The sequence below is a fragment of the Syngnathus scovelli genome, chromosome 12 (assembly GCF_024217435.2).
Source record: "Syngnathus scovelli strain Florida chromosome 12, RoL_Ssco_1.2, whole genome shotgun sequence".
Taxonomy (NCBI): Eukaryota; Metazoa; Chordata; class Actinopteri; order Syngnathiformes; family Syngnathidae; genus Syngnathus; species Syngnathus scovelli.
Window position 1 is genome coordinate 10,415,957 of NC_090858.1, and position 17,996 is coordinate 10,433,952.

The window sequence follows — 17,996 nt, forward strand, 5'->3', positions numbered from 1 at the left end:
ATTTGCGGCTGACTACGTCATCCGCAGGGAAAGATCTTGTAATTTACCTGCCAATGTCATGCACAGACCCCTGCGAGTTTATTCCTGTTTTAAGTACGATGTGGGCTTCGACCGCCCTGATTTTAATGCAAATGAAGAATGCCGACATGATTGGTCAGGAAAAAGCTACATTTGCTACAACGGTGCACAATGGTGTGAACAACCAATTATGCCCATTTCTACCCATGCAGTCAAACAAAATACCAAATGAAAAAGAACTCCCCCATGAACATAGTTAGAATTAGAATTAGCAAATGTTTTTACATATAGCTACGTAATGTATGATGAGAACCTGTTGACATTATGCTCTTCACAGTGACTCAACAAAAGCTTGCACTATGAGAATAAACAAATTCCATAAAAATAATTTAGGTAACAGATCTGAACTGAGATTTTAAGTTTGACATCATAATCTATGTATATACTGAAAAAAATAAATGAGTTAACTTACTTTTGGGCTCCCCATGGCCTGCAGTGGAACTTTCACTTTAACATATAAATTTGCAGGGGGTAATATGTTAGGGTGACAGGACTGAGTGACAACCCAAAGGCAGAAATAAAGTGTGAATTCAAACAAAATTAAAAATATATATCTAATGTATATTTGCAATAAGGAGGAATGCAATATTGGTATGCTAAAGTCCATTTCTCCCATTTTCAAAGTTTTAGATGTTCAAGGTTTAAAAGGATTTTAATCGTGTTCATCAAAAATGCATTTTAATTTTCTAATGACACAAATATCAAATATAATTGTGGATGTATGTCCTTCACGCAGTCTTACATCAAATCATCCTCTTCTAGAATGTTATTTGGAATAATTACCCCTTTCCCCCAAGAAAAATAAACAATGAATATCAAGGAGGGCCTCCACCACTTAAGCAAACACTTGTGCAAATAGCGTATTGCACAACCAAGGAAGCAAATATATTTTTTTGCTTGTTTGTCTTTAGCTCACACATATCAACAAACACATACCATGGTGTGAGAAAACACAGCGCTTGTTTGTGTTCCCAAACCTGGCCAAACCCAAAGGCAGCAAATATGGGAGACCACAGAGATTAATTCAACTCCTTCCCATCAAAGACTGAAACACACCACAATAAAAACGAAAATTAAAGGAGTCATGATCAGAAATACTGATCCCAAACAATTTACCGTCAGCCTCTATAAAAATGATGCTGTTGTGAAGTTGTGTGGTTCGTAAAATGTACTTGATAAATCATCAACAGCACCAAACTGTATAAAGACACACTTGGTACATTTTACGTGAGAATGACTAGGTGAGTGCGATGTTTATATTTGAGTGTTTCTCCAGGTCACTGGAGCCTGCATGTGTACGTGCGTGTGTGTGTGTGTGAGCGTGTGGGTGTTTGTACTGTGAATGGTTTCCTTTGTGGCACGCTCTCCAGGTTGTGTTCAGAAAAATTTACGATGGAGGATGTTTGGTCTTCCTCTGGCTCAGGGGCAAGAAAAGTTGCAAAATATCTGTCAGCAATAAAATAGACCAGAATGTTGTGTTAACACACACTAATATGCATAAAGAAACACATGTGCACGTGCGAATGGTTAACTCACAGAAATTTTACTTAACATCTTATTTGCAATGGGTGCATACATTAATGTTAATAATAAATTAATTTATTAAAAAATTCATGTCTTAATTATTTTTAAAACGATAATAAAAGTAATGCAATTTAATGGATTCAATTTGCAATACTTTTCAATACATTTTATATAAACATTAAAACATTGCATGTATCAAATCCATCTGTCCGCCGGTCGGTCTGTCTGTCGATTTAGGAAAATGTGTTTAAAAAAATAACACCATCAAGAGAAATATTGTGTAAATGCCCAAAAGACAGCTTTTAATAATAATTTTTGCGCTGATTTCCGTTTAGCCTGATTCATAAGGGGTTTAAAAATATGCCTTGATTTTGAGACTTCCCTGAATGTGTAGAAGCTTGGGTTTGTGTTTTTTTAGGTGCAGATTAAAACAGAACTGTGTATGCAGACAAGGTCTGTCCTTGTTTTCCTCAACTTTAGAACTCTGTTCCTTCTGTGATCGACAAAATAGATGTGGTCTCTGCAAATGATAAGATGGTAATCTTCGTTTGCATTTTCCGATTCCAAATGTATTTTAACTGAACTCCCACATTCAGAATTTGTCCTAACGTAATCCATTGGCGGGGAATAGTTATTTGTTTGTGGCTCTAAAAAGCATGCAGGAATGCTGACCTGCACTGAAATAATGTGCGGCATTTTGTTAAATGTGACCCCAGGAAGACTCATTTAAAGTTTTAATGGGCCTTTTGGAACCACCGTTGCAGCACGCCTCCCTCCCCCAGCAATGTCTCCACTATGTGGCATACAGTAAAATTATGGCCTAATTAAGTTGGGGGCGAGAGAGTGGTTGGGTTTCAGGGTCTAACTGCTGCTGCTCTTGGCGCGATACTATCTGCTCTGGTTCAGGGGAGCTCAGTGAAACATTTAGTCTTCACCACCCCCCCTGCCTCTTACAATCTATGGAGGCAGACTTGGTGGTGCCGTTACGTCGGAAACCAGTAATGGACTGAAAAGAGAATAATGAGCTCTTTAATATAAAATAAGCGGCTGTGGCACAGAGAAGTATGGGATCATTATAATTTGCTGCAGAAATGGTACTTAAATTTGTCAGCATCTATAATTCTTGTTTTTTTTTCAACGAAATATCTGTTGAGTTTTTTTGTATATGAAATGTGCAATAAATAGAGGTTAAAAAAATAGACACTTTTAGAGTGTTTAGCCTGCAGCTGTGTTTTAAAATAAATGGCCGAAGAAATTCAAAATGGACTATATTTATAGTTTTAAGAGTTTAATTGTTCCCACCACAAGTCATTGGGTGTTGTTCCACAACCCCAAACAAATCAGTTCATTTGTGACAGCGTCATGATGAATTACAAACGTTGTCTGTTGTGTGTCAGGAGGTGCACAAGACAAATGAGAGCCAAGTGGTCTTAGAAACTGGATGAACACAACTCACAACACACTACTGACCATATGGTGCCACTTGACTGAACTCTTTGTCATCATTTTATTGTTTAATTTCATATATGCCTTCTTAAGAAAGCAATATGGCAATGCTGACTGAGATTTGTGCAGTGGATAAATATTTACCACCCAGAACAAACAAGTGAGATTAATGAGGGATCTCAGGATGAGGCGATTTGGCATTGTTGGTGCAATTTCTTAAACAATACGCTCCATGAAAGGTGTTTATTGCCTGATGTAATGCTTTCCGTTGGGGAAAATATCACCCAAAGTGTTGCAAGATTTTTAAGCTCAACTGAAACACAACATCCCGTTTAATTTCCAGGCCAAACAGCGAGTACGTGTCATATTATCTACCGTATTTTACCAACAAGGGTAGGACCGATGAACCTACAGCTGCCGTCCGTATATGAGGTTAGTGTAACGTTACCGAGTGGATGATTCGCCACTCAGCTAACAGCAGGTTGATTCATTGTGGGGGTAAAAGGTGATCAATGGTCCGTTACATCAGATAAGCACCTGGCTTGGTGGCTGGAGAGATCCCCTGACGGAGCTCCAATGTAAACAAAGCGGGCTTGGAGTCACCCGACGGCGTTCCAAAGAAAGTTTGAGACAATGAAGGCTTGTGAGGGGAGCGCACGAGTTGGACACGGGTCAGCAGGACTACGGAGGTAATATTATGTCATTAACATAAAAATAAAGTGGTTGATAGATGATGTGATATTGATCCCTCTGTGTGCCTCGAGATGTCAAGACACAAGTTTTGTATTATGGGGGAAGACAGACATTGTTTGGCAGTATTGTTGATGGACGACAGGATAATCATTTACAGATTGGAGGCAGACAGGAACTTGCAAGTGAGCTTCAGCACCTGCTGTGATCATTGCTCCGTATGTAGGACATAGCAGAACAAAAATCAACCCCGCCCCCACTGCACAATAGGAAAAAAAAAAGTCAGAATGCATTGTAATTTAAAATACAGAGATGAAGAATTTAGTTCAAATCACTACGATGTGAACACAAAGTAGCACCACTATTCTTTCATTAAATTCTTCTACAAAAGTTATTTTTTGAATCCTATTTAGTAAGCTGCTCTGCTGACCGCATTTTAGATTCATTCTGTTCTTAATATGGCGTGAAATACTAATCAGTAGTTATTCGAGTTATGTGGAAAAAGGGCTACTGTTTTTTTGGTATGTGTGGAGCAAAGGTGGGGGAAAATGAGGGAGTATGCAACCCGCAGACTTAACCCCCTACCCCCACCCACCCGTTCGTGTGTATGCTGACTGGGATCCAAACAAGCTCTGCTCACATGGCGTGCATTTAGCAAGTCAGATATGCTCACATTTACAAGAGTACTTTCTGATGGACTGTTACTTTAAACAGCTTTTTCCGTGAATATAGGTGTGTGTGTGTGTGTGCGTGTGTGTTGGGGAGGAGGGGAGCATGTGGGTGTCTGAAGAAAAAAAATTAACTCCATGTGGCTTCCTGTGTTTACAACCTTTCCATATATATTGCTGCCTTTATGGGTATGATGTATATTTCTATGTATAAGTGTTCATTCATTTGACTTATTGACCTCCTGGTGGACCATCATGTCATTTTTTTAAGTTCACACATTGTATACATGCAAAGCATTTTGAAAAACTATCATGAGAGCTCATTTTTCATTATGCTTTGCACTGAAATTCAAGGTCAAAAATAAATGTAATGCATGTGTTTGGAGGTTTCGGAGTGTACACTGCCACGGGCTTGTCAGAGGACATTGGTACAATGGTGTGGCCTCACTTTGCATTCCTTGGTATTGTGCCTTTTGTGGCAGATATATCTCAGCATTTACTGACAATACCTTATCTCACAATGTTCCAACGTGCATTAACACGTGAACTTGAAATCTCAAACTGTCATGTAACGGCTGAACTCACAAAGCCGAAGAGATGGTGACCATATGTGAGAGGTCAAAAGGTGAAGAAGTGTTAATGAAGACAAAGAGTGTAAGGTGCCAGTCAACATAGAAACTAGAGCTTTAATCTTGATAAAAGGCTGTCATCTGGAATGAGTTAGATCAAATCAACAGTGTCCCGATTGGAGGAAATTGTTTTTTGCCACCTTTAGAAATTCCTGAATGTCCTGCCAGCCTCAGTGATCACACTTGGGATTTGTATTCACTATGAAACAATGATACGTATGTGAGTGCCATGAATGCTGTGGGAGTCAGTGTCCTGGTCCGTAGGGACAGATAACATGAAATGACTCAAGCCTGATATAAAACATGCTGAACCAGGTGACAAAAACAGAACTGAAGATCCAGTATGTGATATGCAGACCTTGCACCGGGATACGCTGCATTCGGAACCGTGGGCCTCCCTTGCATCTGTGACAGTATGAGTCAAGGGTATCTGGATGATGATGATGTTAACAGAGCACAGGAGGGGGAAGGGGGCAGTTTGTAAAAGAAAATGGTTGAGGAAAGAAGGAGAGAAAAACATTTTGCTGACCTGCACAGTCGATCATTGTCACTCAGAGGTGTTGTCAGGAGACTCTGCGCTCCTTTATTGACTACTGACGAGAGATCAGCTAGATCAAGGGTGTCGAACTCAGTGGCCGAAACTCAAAACATATCATAGGTGACGGGCTGAACAGACTACAACTAAATAACTGTGAATTGAAACAGACAGGATCCACTAATATTTTGCAGTAGGTTTTCCAAGAATCTTTGATGCAAATTTATTTTCATTTATTTTCACTTACCGTTTTTTATATAAGGCGCACTGGATTATAATGCGCACCTTCAATGAATGGCCCATTCTAAAAATGTTTCCATATATAAGGCGCACCAGATTATAAGGCGCACCTTCAATGAATGGCCCATTTTAAAACTTTGTTATATACATTTGGCCCGCGGACCGGACTTTGAACACGCCTGCTGTAGTGGCTCAATATTGGTCCATATATAAGGCACACCTGGTTATAAGACGCACTGTCGGCTTTTGAGAAAATTGGAGGTTTTTAGGTGCGCCTTATAGTGCGGAAAATACGGTACTTAGGCGTCAATTGTCAAATTACCTCACAGCTTTAATGGTTGCTTTAATTTTTTTTTTACAATAGGTAAGTAGCATATTAAAAAAAATCACAAAACAAATGTTGCATAACATTGTATATTTTACATTTTAAATGGTGGAAAACTAATAAAAGGTGCAGTATATGGCCTCATTCTGACTACAGGTTGAGTCATTTTTACCACCTTCAGTTTAGATGCTGGTGTTTCTAAAATAGAGGATTTATTTGCCCCGAGTAAAAAAGCTTCTACAGCCCCCTGGGTTTGAAAAATCATTGGTGGGAGTGCTCACCTCCACACCTGTTATATCTGCTGAGCACTCAACTAGATGAAAATTACCCATGCTCGAGCCAATAAGACACACACGAGCAGTTCTGACTTGTCGAAGAACAAAGATAACATGATCACCAAATTGTCATGTCTCATCTATCACATAAGCCTCCAGGCCAGTTTGTCAAAAAAAAAAAAAGAAGTACAAATGTCATTTATAATGATGAATCCTACCGTTCACCTTTTGACTGTTCTGAAATTAAATGTACACTCAGACTTAAGTCATTTGGCAAAATGATATCCAGTATGCAATCCAAGCAAGCAAACCTTCAACCAGAGCAGCAAAACTTTTACTTGCATTTAATTTCTCAAAGGGAGGAGAATAATATTAAGAATTGGAATAACATTCTTATATTACAGGATTTTGAGGCTTCGAGGGGTGAAAGTGTAAATATTTTGTTTTGCTAGGCCTGAGTTTTCTAAGGGCAATATTTTCCCCGTGTGCGTGAGGGAGGAAGTGTGCATGATTTTCTGGCTGTGCAGATTTTTCTGTCATTTACGCATCTGTAGGAGCTTAATTTATAAATTAGTTAAGCGGCACAGAGGCACAATTTCTTTCAGCAAAATTTGTATTTATTCAGAATGTGGATTTAATTTCATATCAAACAGTCTGAGAAGAAAGTATCTTGTGGTTTACAGTGAGACTGGAATTAATCGCTTTTGAATTTTTGGTGGCCATGTATTGTCTTACCACAGAGCGATGACAGCTATTTTGAATTTAGAAGTCACAGGGGAAAATTCTCTCTTTACCGCGTAAGAACCCAAAAGAACAAACGCTATGACACATAGAGAACAAAGAAATACATTTCACAACAATATCACACCCTTCAATTGTGAGAGACCGTGATGACAGGCCAATAAAAAGTGAGTGAGAGACTGAGACACAAGGTGAATACACACTCTTCAGTTTTTGGTGAACACAATTTAAAATAATAATAATAATAATAAGACAAAAATAAATAAATAAATGTAGCAGGACATAGAAAGTGATGTTGAAATATCGTAGTCAAGCAAAAGAATAAATAAATCTGATCTACTAAGTCCCCACGCATTTCTGCAATATTAGATTTGAAGACCAGAACTACAGAAGGAAAATAAATAGACCAAAAGTACTGACTATGTTTTTGTGTGATTTATCCCGCTTGCTATTAAAAATCGCAATCAATTTGTTTTATCTCAGTCGGCTGACTTGATGAATATATTATCTACTGGAGATCAGCAAAGCCCCAAGTCAAACTTTTGCAGGAGTGACACTTTTTTCATTACACTTAATGCCACCATTAGCTTCACAGTCTGCTTCTTCTATAATGCAATTCATTTGCTGCATCAACACCTTCGAGTCTAATTCACAGCTCTACAGACATAATGAGCAGAGAGATGTCCTTTACTGATGTCTTCTATAATATATATATATATATATATATATATATATATATATATATATATATATATATATATATATATATATATATAGCCTAAACAAAACAGACATACTTAATAGGGAGGAGATTTTCTCAGGCCTCTGACACTTCCTTTTCCCTGCTAATGTCATCTCCCGTTTTACTCGAGACTTCATCTGGTGGGAAGAAGCTCAGTCCATCTTTTGGCAGGCACAAAAAATAGGAACATTTCAGGCTACGAGGACAGATGCAATTGACATTTGGCTGGCAACAATCAGCAGGGAACCTCTCAGGAGTATTTCTGAGTTGACTTGGCACAAGAGGCCAATGTTACAAGGTGAACCAGAGTATCGAAGCAGATTCCTGGACCAGGTATCGGGTCAATTCCACGTTTGGTCTGATCATCAACTCAGGACTGTCTTCAAATTTCCCAAAATTTGGTGTCATTATGAGTTACCTTTTGAGCTGATACCCTGGAAGGTAATCCTTTACTTTATATTGACATCGAAAGCTTGGAACACAATTTTATTAAGCCCTAGAGAGGAAGCAAACTGTTTCCTTTGTGGTGATTGTACTTTGAAGATACAAATGGACTCCAACTGTAACTATTCTGACTTTGGGATCATAATACACACGCACTGTTGAGAAATATTTCTTGCTGGTCAGAAATCAAAAGGTTCTTCCTTTTTTTCTGGTATGGTTGTGGTAGGTTCGGTTTGGATCTGGGTCTTTAAAGCAACTGCTGAATTCCTGGTCCCGGTTCAACTTTAATATGCACCTCTCCCTCATTGCATGTACCGTATTTTCCGGACTATAAGGCGCACCGGACTATAAGGCGCACCTTCAATGAATGGCCCATTTAAAACTTTGTCCTTATATAAGCCGCACCGGACTATAAGGCGCACCATTAATGCATCATGTCAGATTTTTAATCCAAATCAAATCATTCTTCATTTTATCTTTTTTATTTCAACTTCAGACGCAACAAATTACTTTATAATCACAAAATAATGATCCATAGTCTTTTTGATTTATGATTCATAGTCTTCAGCGGGCCACTTATGATTGATTTCATGACACAATACTTCGAGCCAGTTTAAATTTAGGAATTTGGTCCATATATAAGGCGCACCGGACTATAAGGCGCACTGTCGGCTTTTGAGAAAATTTTAGGTTTATAGTCCGGAAAATACGGTACTTAATTTTGCATGGACGTACGCACACAAACTGAACAGGGTCAATTCCTCACATTGGGGATGGTTTGTTTACCACCTCAAAAGAGTATGACTGGAAATAAAACACACACACACACACACCAATTGTTTGTTGGTTTGCTATATATACTCATTTTCCGGGACCAGAAGACAAAAATGCTGTAACATTATAACGAGCGTGTATGAAGTGTTTAGTGTTGAGTTGCTCTTTTGGGAAAACTTGTTTCTCAATCAACAGCAGGAATCTGAGAGTTGAACACAAGGACAGTTAGCTACAAGGGAACGGCTGCCATTGGCTTGTAGTGTAAAGGAATCCTACAACAGTAGCTCAGGTGACAGTGCACGGTTCTGTTTTGACACAGCTGCTCCACGCACGGAGTACGTATTGGAAATGTCCCATAATTGCAAGCATGTGTCTATCCGAGAATGGGGTTTTCCATTTGGAAGCAACGCGTAGAAGTAATCCAAAGTGTGAGTGCACCTTTTGTGCTTCTGCTTGTTTATGAGCATCTGTGCATACATGCTAGGAACGTACTATGTAACCATAACCCTGTGTGTGAGACTGGAGCAGGTTAAAGCCGCTGGGCCGTCCCTTATGCGAGCTACCGGGGCAGAACGGGAAAGTTGATCCACCTGAGAACTGCCCAGGGAATTGTGGATCTTTGTGCAGAGGAGAAAAGCAGGGCCCTCCAGCGTGTGTCTACTGAATAAGAGCCACTTGTGCCATTTTGCACGCCACACAATAACTCCACCACAGGAAGAACCAATCGGATCAACAGGCTATTCTTTACCACTGTGCTCTGACCTTGTGTACCAATACCAGCAATTATCACTTCCCAAACCGCCCTCACCTGACGGATAGACAACACCAAGAAACAATGTGAAGAGCACATATCATCAACCAATGTTCTTGTAAGACCTGAAGCTACTCTACTTTTAGAAGCCAGTTTACCAACTGCCACCTCAGACTAGTTTTCAGAATACAGAAACTCGAACCTATTCAGACTACTTCTCACAACCTACTTAGTACAGAAAAATGTAGGGCGCCCAATTTTTCCATTGTTTCTCATCTTTTGTAACAGGCTGCTCTTGGCTTCATGAAGAATGATGTAAGACATTAGGAATAGGCAGATGGGACGATTCTTGGTGTAGGTTCTGTCTTTTTCCCTTTCCATTTGCATCAACATACAGGACTGTCTCAGAAAATTAGAATACCCTACTAGTATACTTTTTCATGATATTCTAATATTTTGAGATAGGATATTTGAGTTTTCCTAAGCTGTAAGCCATAATCAGCAATATTAAAATAATAAAAGGCTTGCAATATTTCAGTTGATTTGTAATGAATCCAGAATGTATGACATTTTTGTTTTTTAAATTGCATTACAGAAAATAAAGAACTTTATCACAATATTCTAATTTTCTGAGACAGTCCAGTATTTGGCACATGTACCACTACCTCCACAAAGTATCAAGGAAATATGTTTATTATTGTGCCTGTAGTGTCCATTGTATTGCACCAAAGTGAGAGTTCTTATTAATGCTCTGATGGAATTAAATAGGGTCGCTCCATTGCCCCCCAAAAAATCATTTTAAATGCAGCACTCTTGTACATCACTGTAAACTACAACCACGCTCTTAAACACATTGCTAGATAATATCTGCGCTGTCAATCAAAGTGGAGAATTAATCAGTTTAGAATGTAACAGACGGTGTTTTGTTACTATTCATTAGATTGTGCAGGTGTACTTAATGTTGTGGCTGGAGGGCTTGCATTGCCGTATCGCATTCATTCTCCTCAGAAATGCCACCACTGGCATCGGTGGTTTATCTTGTTGAGACACTTTCAGGAGGAATGCTTGCTAAGAGGATTAATGATGACATATGACAGGTATGACATATGACACCCATGAGGGTGTTTGGAAAAGAGTGAGGGGGCATGAGGGGGATGCTCGGAGGGCGGAACCAGACACATGTGGCTGCATGTGGAAAGCAGTCATGGTAAAAGACATCTTTGTATAATTGCCAAAGCAACATCTCACGAAATGTGAGTGAGCCCCCTATATCTTTTTTTGAAACACACTTCCAAGATGACCACCTCCTTCCTAAAGTAGCTGACGGAAGACCCAAGCATGTTTCCGGACCCGAACACTATCTGTGGGACCTCAAATGGAAGTTGGGAGATCACAAGGCTTCTAAAATCTCCATGAAGTCATTTCCAGTGGAAACCTATTTAGCTGCTGTCCAAATTGGGCATTATCACAGGGTTGAATTTTGTCAAAAGTCAAAGTCAAAGTCAGCTTGTTGTCAGTGGTTTAGATATCATTGGCTGAAAATGATGTGAGGGGAACTCGAATGTTCTCAAGATAGACCCCATCCAAATTGGTGTGTGTGTGTGGTGGTGGTGGTTCTAGATATGACCTTTAATTCACGCCTCCACCTGGTCAAAGTGGCTGAAGAAAACAAGAAAGTAAAAGAAGGAGGGGGCACTGTTAATAGCTGCTGTCAATCTCCCCTTTGACCTCTCAAGCAAATTCCTCCCCTTCTCTGCTTATTAGTCATATATTTGCTTTTCCATTTGTCTCTGCTTCCCCCTGACGGCCTGTGTGTTGTCATATGGTCGGTATAAAGCGCTGCATGAAACCGTCGGAGAGGCGGGCACAAAGGTAGCTCTGTTTTTCCAGACGCAAAGCAGCCGTGCAAAATGACGCGTCAGTTCAGCCTGTGACAGCCAAAATGGACTGAAAATAGTGTACGTGTGTGTACTGTATGTGTGTGTGTGTGTGTGTGTGTGTGTGTGCTGCTCCACTCTCTGCAGGCAGTACACCCTCCCCGAGCCAGCCAACACCTGAAGCTTATTAAACATAAATCTCCACTGCGCCATAGATGTAACCTGAAACCCGTATTGGCTTTTGGAGGGGGGGCTACATAAATCTTTTTTTTTTCTCCCCCCCCTGCATCGACAGCAATTCTGATACATCCAGCAGAATGTTGATACTGAATAATAAAAGACGTGCACCTTTGCATTCAGCTCAGTAGTAGATGTGGGAAGCAGGTAAGTTGAGTTGAGAGCAATCTGAGAACATAAAAGTTTATTCTCCCATGAAATTGAATCAGGAGTCATTAAAGGGTGAAAAGACTCACATTTCTGCTTGCACATGGACAAAATATGACAATACTCATTTTGATTGTGTCATAGCACCAGAAGGATTATTAAGGGGAGTAACACAAAAAGAATCATAAAATATATTGAAAAATGTTGGTCACATTGATTTGAATTTATGGACTTTCAGCCGTAGGATGAACATTTGATAGGGTCAACTCCGAAGCGCACGCATTTTAATGCATGTGTGTGGGGGGGAGCATATTGAGAAGAAAGATTATTTTTGATTGCAATAACATATTTCTGAGAACTAACATAGTAGAAAAAAAAGAAAGGGATGCATAGTTGTGGGGCATTTGCTTTATCTTTGAGATGACTATACCAGCAGGAAAGAGCAGAAAATTGATACGACGACTTGCAAGTACACCAAAGCACTGTAATATATCTGAACATCTGGGTGCTATTCCCATCCAAGCAAGAAGACACAGCGGCAGGATGTCTCGGAATGGTGGGGAGGGAATGGGGGGACCTGGTTTGAATTTGCGGCTGCATCACAAGCCGCCACTGCCAGAGCTCTGGCTTAGACCCGCAGAGTTCACGACACGCTTCCCTCCCTGGAAAGAATGACTGCAGTAAAAACCACTATAAAAAAGGGGCAGCAGAGTGATGTGTGTAAATACGTGTAACGAGTGTGAGTTTGTTTGTTGTATGTAACTGTGTGTGTGTGTGTGTGTGTGCGTGTGTGTGTGTGTGTGCGTGTGTGCGTGTGTGTGTGTGTCCAATGTGCCAATGGACATAGCGGCAGAAAGGGAGAGTGTAGTTGAGAAGTGTGAATGTGTTATGATCCAGGGATGTGCACAAAAGACCCTCTATGCAGGGGCACCCCATATGTTACACTTACACACACACACACACACACACACACACACACATCCTTGTTAACCTCCCTCTGCAGGACCCAACTTAGTTTACCGAGTTCTGGGGTCCACCCTTTCTAGTGGTCCAAGAACTATGAAAAAAATCAGGCAAGTCCCAAAAAAAATCTTGTTACTAAAAATCACTTTCAATAAACACAATTTGAAACTTTTTTTTTCATGTCAGTTTTTCAGTCATATCTGGGGCCTGTTTCTAACATTCCGGCTTTGCGGGGTCCACCTTTACACACATGAGATTTTTAGTCAGTTATGGGGATCGCTTTTAATATTTCAACCTTATGAGGTCTACCTATACACACATTATTTTTTTAGCCAGTTATGGAGCTTGCTGTTAAGATTTAAGACTTGTTAGGTCTGCCTTTATAAAGAGGATCTATCAAGTTCAACCCCAACCCTAATCTAACCCAAACATGCATTTGTGTGGACTTAATCATTTGAGAAAACCTAAAAATTTTGTTAGTGTTATTAATACTTTCATCTGGCTAAATATACTAGATATACATTGAAATGTGCATTCTAAAATACATTCTGAAGTCTTTATTCAGATTCTGGTCCATTTTCCTTGGTCACAGTCTTAATATTCTTCAATTTGTTCAGTCATATTGGTACATTTTAAAATATTTAAATTCTGCATTTTAGCTAACTATAAAGTACACAGGATTTACAAGTAATAATTGTCTTGAGTCAAAATTTTAAATGGACACATTACAAATGTAGCCAATGAATAAAGGAACTTATTTAATCTAACATTTACGAACAGGAGAAATGGAGCATAAAAAAAATCACAAACAAATAGTGAACAAATGGTGAAACAGGACCAGCCATGTGTTTCTATCTCTGTTAAGGGAAGCTGTTTCACTCATATTTTCTCCTCATGGTGGTTATTCTCTTTTTGACAAAGTACTTAACAGCTCGGTGCTTGTGGTTCTGCAGCAATGCATCTCTCGCAGTCAAGCTTACCAGGAACCTGATTTGTCAATATATACTTCCTTGAATGTTTATTTACTGCAGCACATTCCTCTGGGGTCCAGCTTCTTTTCACAACTTTTCCGTTACCTAAGGGCATAGGAAGAGCACTTTTTAGTTTACAACTTAATTAGAACAAAATTGCATAAAGAATACATTCACTTTATGTACAATTATCCGACAATATAATTCAAATGAGATATTTTATAACGTCAACTATCTTTGTCAACAGTGATGAGCCTACAATAGACATAAGTAAATCAGTTAATATCTGAGATATTAATCCGGTCATTTAAGTTGCTAGGTGGTCTTCAGTGTCAGCTGTTTTGATATTAACAAAATTAAAAATAGATGCACAAAAGGGTAACATTAGAATGCCCCCAGTTTTGGTGGTGGGGGAAAGAGGTCTCTCATTTTCTTGACTACTTTTAAGCAGTTTTGCATTTGACCAGAATGTCACTGCTGGTAGATGAAGCAATTCCTGGACCCTACAGAGGTTGCACAGGCAGTCAAACTCCACCATGGCAGCACATTGGGATGCACCATTTCTCTGACAAAACCATTAAGAACAGATACAAGTTGTTGCAAAATCAGGGAAAATAAAAAATAAAAATCAGAGAAAAACTTTTTTCAGACAGTGTTTTACATGTATGGGGAATTTGCTTTGATAACATGCTACACATGGACAAACAAAGATGATAAAAGTAAATTTGGAAATATATAGTGTGTAAAAAATTAAATGCAAGCTGTATAAGAATGGTATCTGCCTTGGTGTGACAATGTGTGAATTTGCATATTCACTAATAGGTTAATCTAGAGCAATTTTTCTTTCTCTCTTTTGAGGTAAATGTGTCATGTATACATTACCCCTATTTAAAAATAGATGTAAACAAACATCTCACATATAATCAAGGTTAGCAATGACCTGTAACTCACATGAGAAAGGATGGGTCAATTTTCATTTTATGACAAAATTCAAAAGTTTAGACCTTACATGTCTAAGAAAAAAAGTCAAGTGGTGTTTAATATATCTTGCTTGGGTCATCTAAATCTTAGTAAGCAGCATATGTGAGGATAATTAGATACTGATACAGTAGTAACAATTGGGCAATTTAAAAGCAACTGTGATAAAGTTATATATTGAAAAGGATTACTCTAAACTCACCTCCCTTTTTGGCAGACTTTTCATTACTTGGGCCACGAGATGCGGAGGTACAAGAGGTCACTTCTATCACTTCTGGGATCAGCCCATCTGAAATGACGATTTTTAAGTACAGAAAAAAAACACAGTATAGCAATATTCTAAAACAAAAATTAACTGCACCTGTATAAGAATGCTTGGTCAAATTTAATATACTCTTGTTTTGAGCAGATTGATTTGCAGAGGTACAGAGCAGTCCTTTTGGGAATCATTGTCAGTATCATCACTGTCTGAGTAGTCCACTTTGAGAAACTCCTTTGATAATTGATAGCTCTATGGAGGGAATTAAAAGAAATGTGTTGTTAGTTTCTGCAAGATACTCTTATATGCTGTATTAATATAAAGACTAGAATTTCTTTGCTCAAAATAATTAAAATTTCTGTCCAATATCTTAACTGGTAGACGACCGGTGCTGTACACATCCTCTGAAATATGCCAAAACCTTATATCACAGGAAATTTTACATATAAAACATGGAAAAGGCTCCAAAATTTACAACAAAGAAGCCACAAGAAACCATATTTCAGAAATCTGTTATGTGTGTGTGAATGATTGGCTTGGTTGGAATAACCATGACAACCTTAGATCCATACGGAGGTGTTCCAGTCAGTTCTGGATGTCTAATCAGGTCCTATAACAGCATCTTTATGGATGTAGTGGAGCATCCTTCAGCATGACACTTTAGCCGTTTAGCTGTTGAGGATGTGTGGAACTATAGCTGTAATATAATCAGCCTCCATAATGTCCATAACCAAAATATGATCTAAAAACATGAGACAACCTTCGATCCATACGGAGGGCCCCACAAGTAGCCATCAGAAATCTGTTATTATGTGTGTGTGAATGATTGGCTTGGTTGGAATAACCAAGACAACTTTCGATCCATGCGGAGGGCCCCACAAGTAGCCATCAGAAATCTTTTATGTGTGTGTGAATGATTGGCTTGGTTGGACTCCCATGGGCGCATGTTTCAAATATCCATGTATAGGTGTGTGTGCCACTGGTTCGTTTGGGCTCTATGAGGAGAACCACTAAAACCGTGTGATCCAATGGTTGGCTGAATGCTGTTTAAGGTACCTTCTGACTAAAGAACAGCTTTCCAACTAAAAACTGTAAACTAAGAGAACAAGAAAAGGTCTACAAAGTTTATTTCTTACAACAAAGTCTAACTGAATGTTACCTGTTGGCTGGCATCTTGTTTGATGTTATCATCAGGGTCAGAGTCCTGCCAAGTTCTGGCTGGTTCAGGCAGAGCACCGTCAACAGGAGCCTGAGAGCCTGTCACCTGGAATTAAAACCACAAATAACTTACCAACATCATACAGACACCACAAATGACAGACTCAAGACCTGTATAGTTAAATCATGTGAAGTTAGTCCCCAAAACCAAACAAGCTTTTCTAACTAAAGTGTTCCAGTCAGACCTGATGTCTAATCAGGTCCTATAACAGCATCTTTATGGATGTAGTGGAGCATCCTTCAGCATGACACTTTAGCCGTTTAGCTGTTGAGGATGTGTGGAACTATAGCTGTAATATAATCAGCCTCCATAATGTCCATAACCAAAATATGATCTAAAAACATGAGGCAACCTTCGATCCATACGGAGGGCCCCACAAGTAGCCATCAGAAATCTGTTATTGTGTGTGTGTGAATGATTGGCTTGGTTGGAATAACCAAGACAACTTTAGATCCATACGGAGGGCCCCACAAGTAGCCATCAGAAATCTGTTATGTGTGTGTGAATGATTGGCTTGGTTGGACACCCATGGGCGCATGTTTCAACAATCCTTCTATAGGTGTGTGTGCCACTGGTTCGTTTGGGCTCTATGAGGAGAACCACTAAAACCGTGTGATCCAATGGTTGGCTGAATGCTGTTTAAGGTACCTTCTGACTAAAGAACAGCTTTCCAACTAAAAGCTGTAAACTAAGAGAACAAGAAAAGGTCTACAAAGTTTATTTCTTACAACAAAGTCTAACTGAATGTTACCTGTTGGCTGGCATCTTGTTTGATGTTATCATCAGGGTCAGAGTCCTGCCAAGTTCTGGCTGGTTCAGGCAGCGCACCGTCAACAGGAGCCTGAGAGCCTGTCACCTGGAATTAAAACCACAAATAACTTACCAACATCATACAGACACCACAAATGACAGACTCAAGACCTGTATAGTTAAATCATGTGAAGTTAGTCCCCAAAACCAAACAAGCTTTTCTAACTAAAGTGTTCCAGTCAGACCTGATGTCTAATCAGGTCCTATAACAGCATCTTTATGGATGTAGTGGAGCATCCTTCAGCATGACACTTTAGCCGTTTAGCTGTTGAGGATGTGTGGAACTATAGCTGTAATATAATCAGCCTCCATAATGTCCATAACCAAAATATGATCTAAAAACATGAGGCAACCTTCGATCCATACGGAGGGCCCCACAAGTAGCCATCAGAAATCTGTTATTGTGTGTGTGTGAATGATTGGCTTGGTTGGAATAACCAAGACAACTTTAGATCCATACGGAGGGCCCCACAAGTAGCCATCAGAAATCTGTTATGTGTGTGTGAATGATTGGCTTGGTTGGACACCCATGGGCGCATGTTTCAACAATCCTTCTATAGGTGTGTGTGCCACTGGTTCGTTTGGGCTCTATGAGGAGAACCACTAAAACCGTGTGATCCAATGGTTGGCTGAATGCTGTTTAAGGTACCTTCTGACTAAAGAACAGCTTTCC

General features: G+C 39.4%; 2 long non-coding RNA genes across 2 annotated transcripts in view; both read right to left on the minus strand.

Moving 5' to 3' along the window:
• Positions 1-17,996, minus strand: part of LOC125978740 (uncharacterized) — a 60,746-nt gene that overhangs the window by 8,854 nt on the left and 33,896 nt on the right. The window lies entirely within an intron of this gene.
• On the minus strand, positions 13,629-15,912 carry LOC137840816 (uncharacterized). The gene is made up of 2 exons (XR_011087889.1): positions 15,238-15,912; positions 13,629-14,162 (listed from the first exon to the last, which is right to left on the minus strand). It is a non-coding gene; the product is annotated as an uncharacterized lncRNA (long non-coding RNA).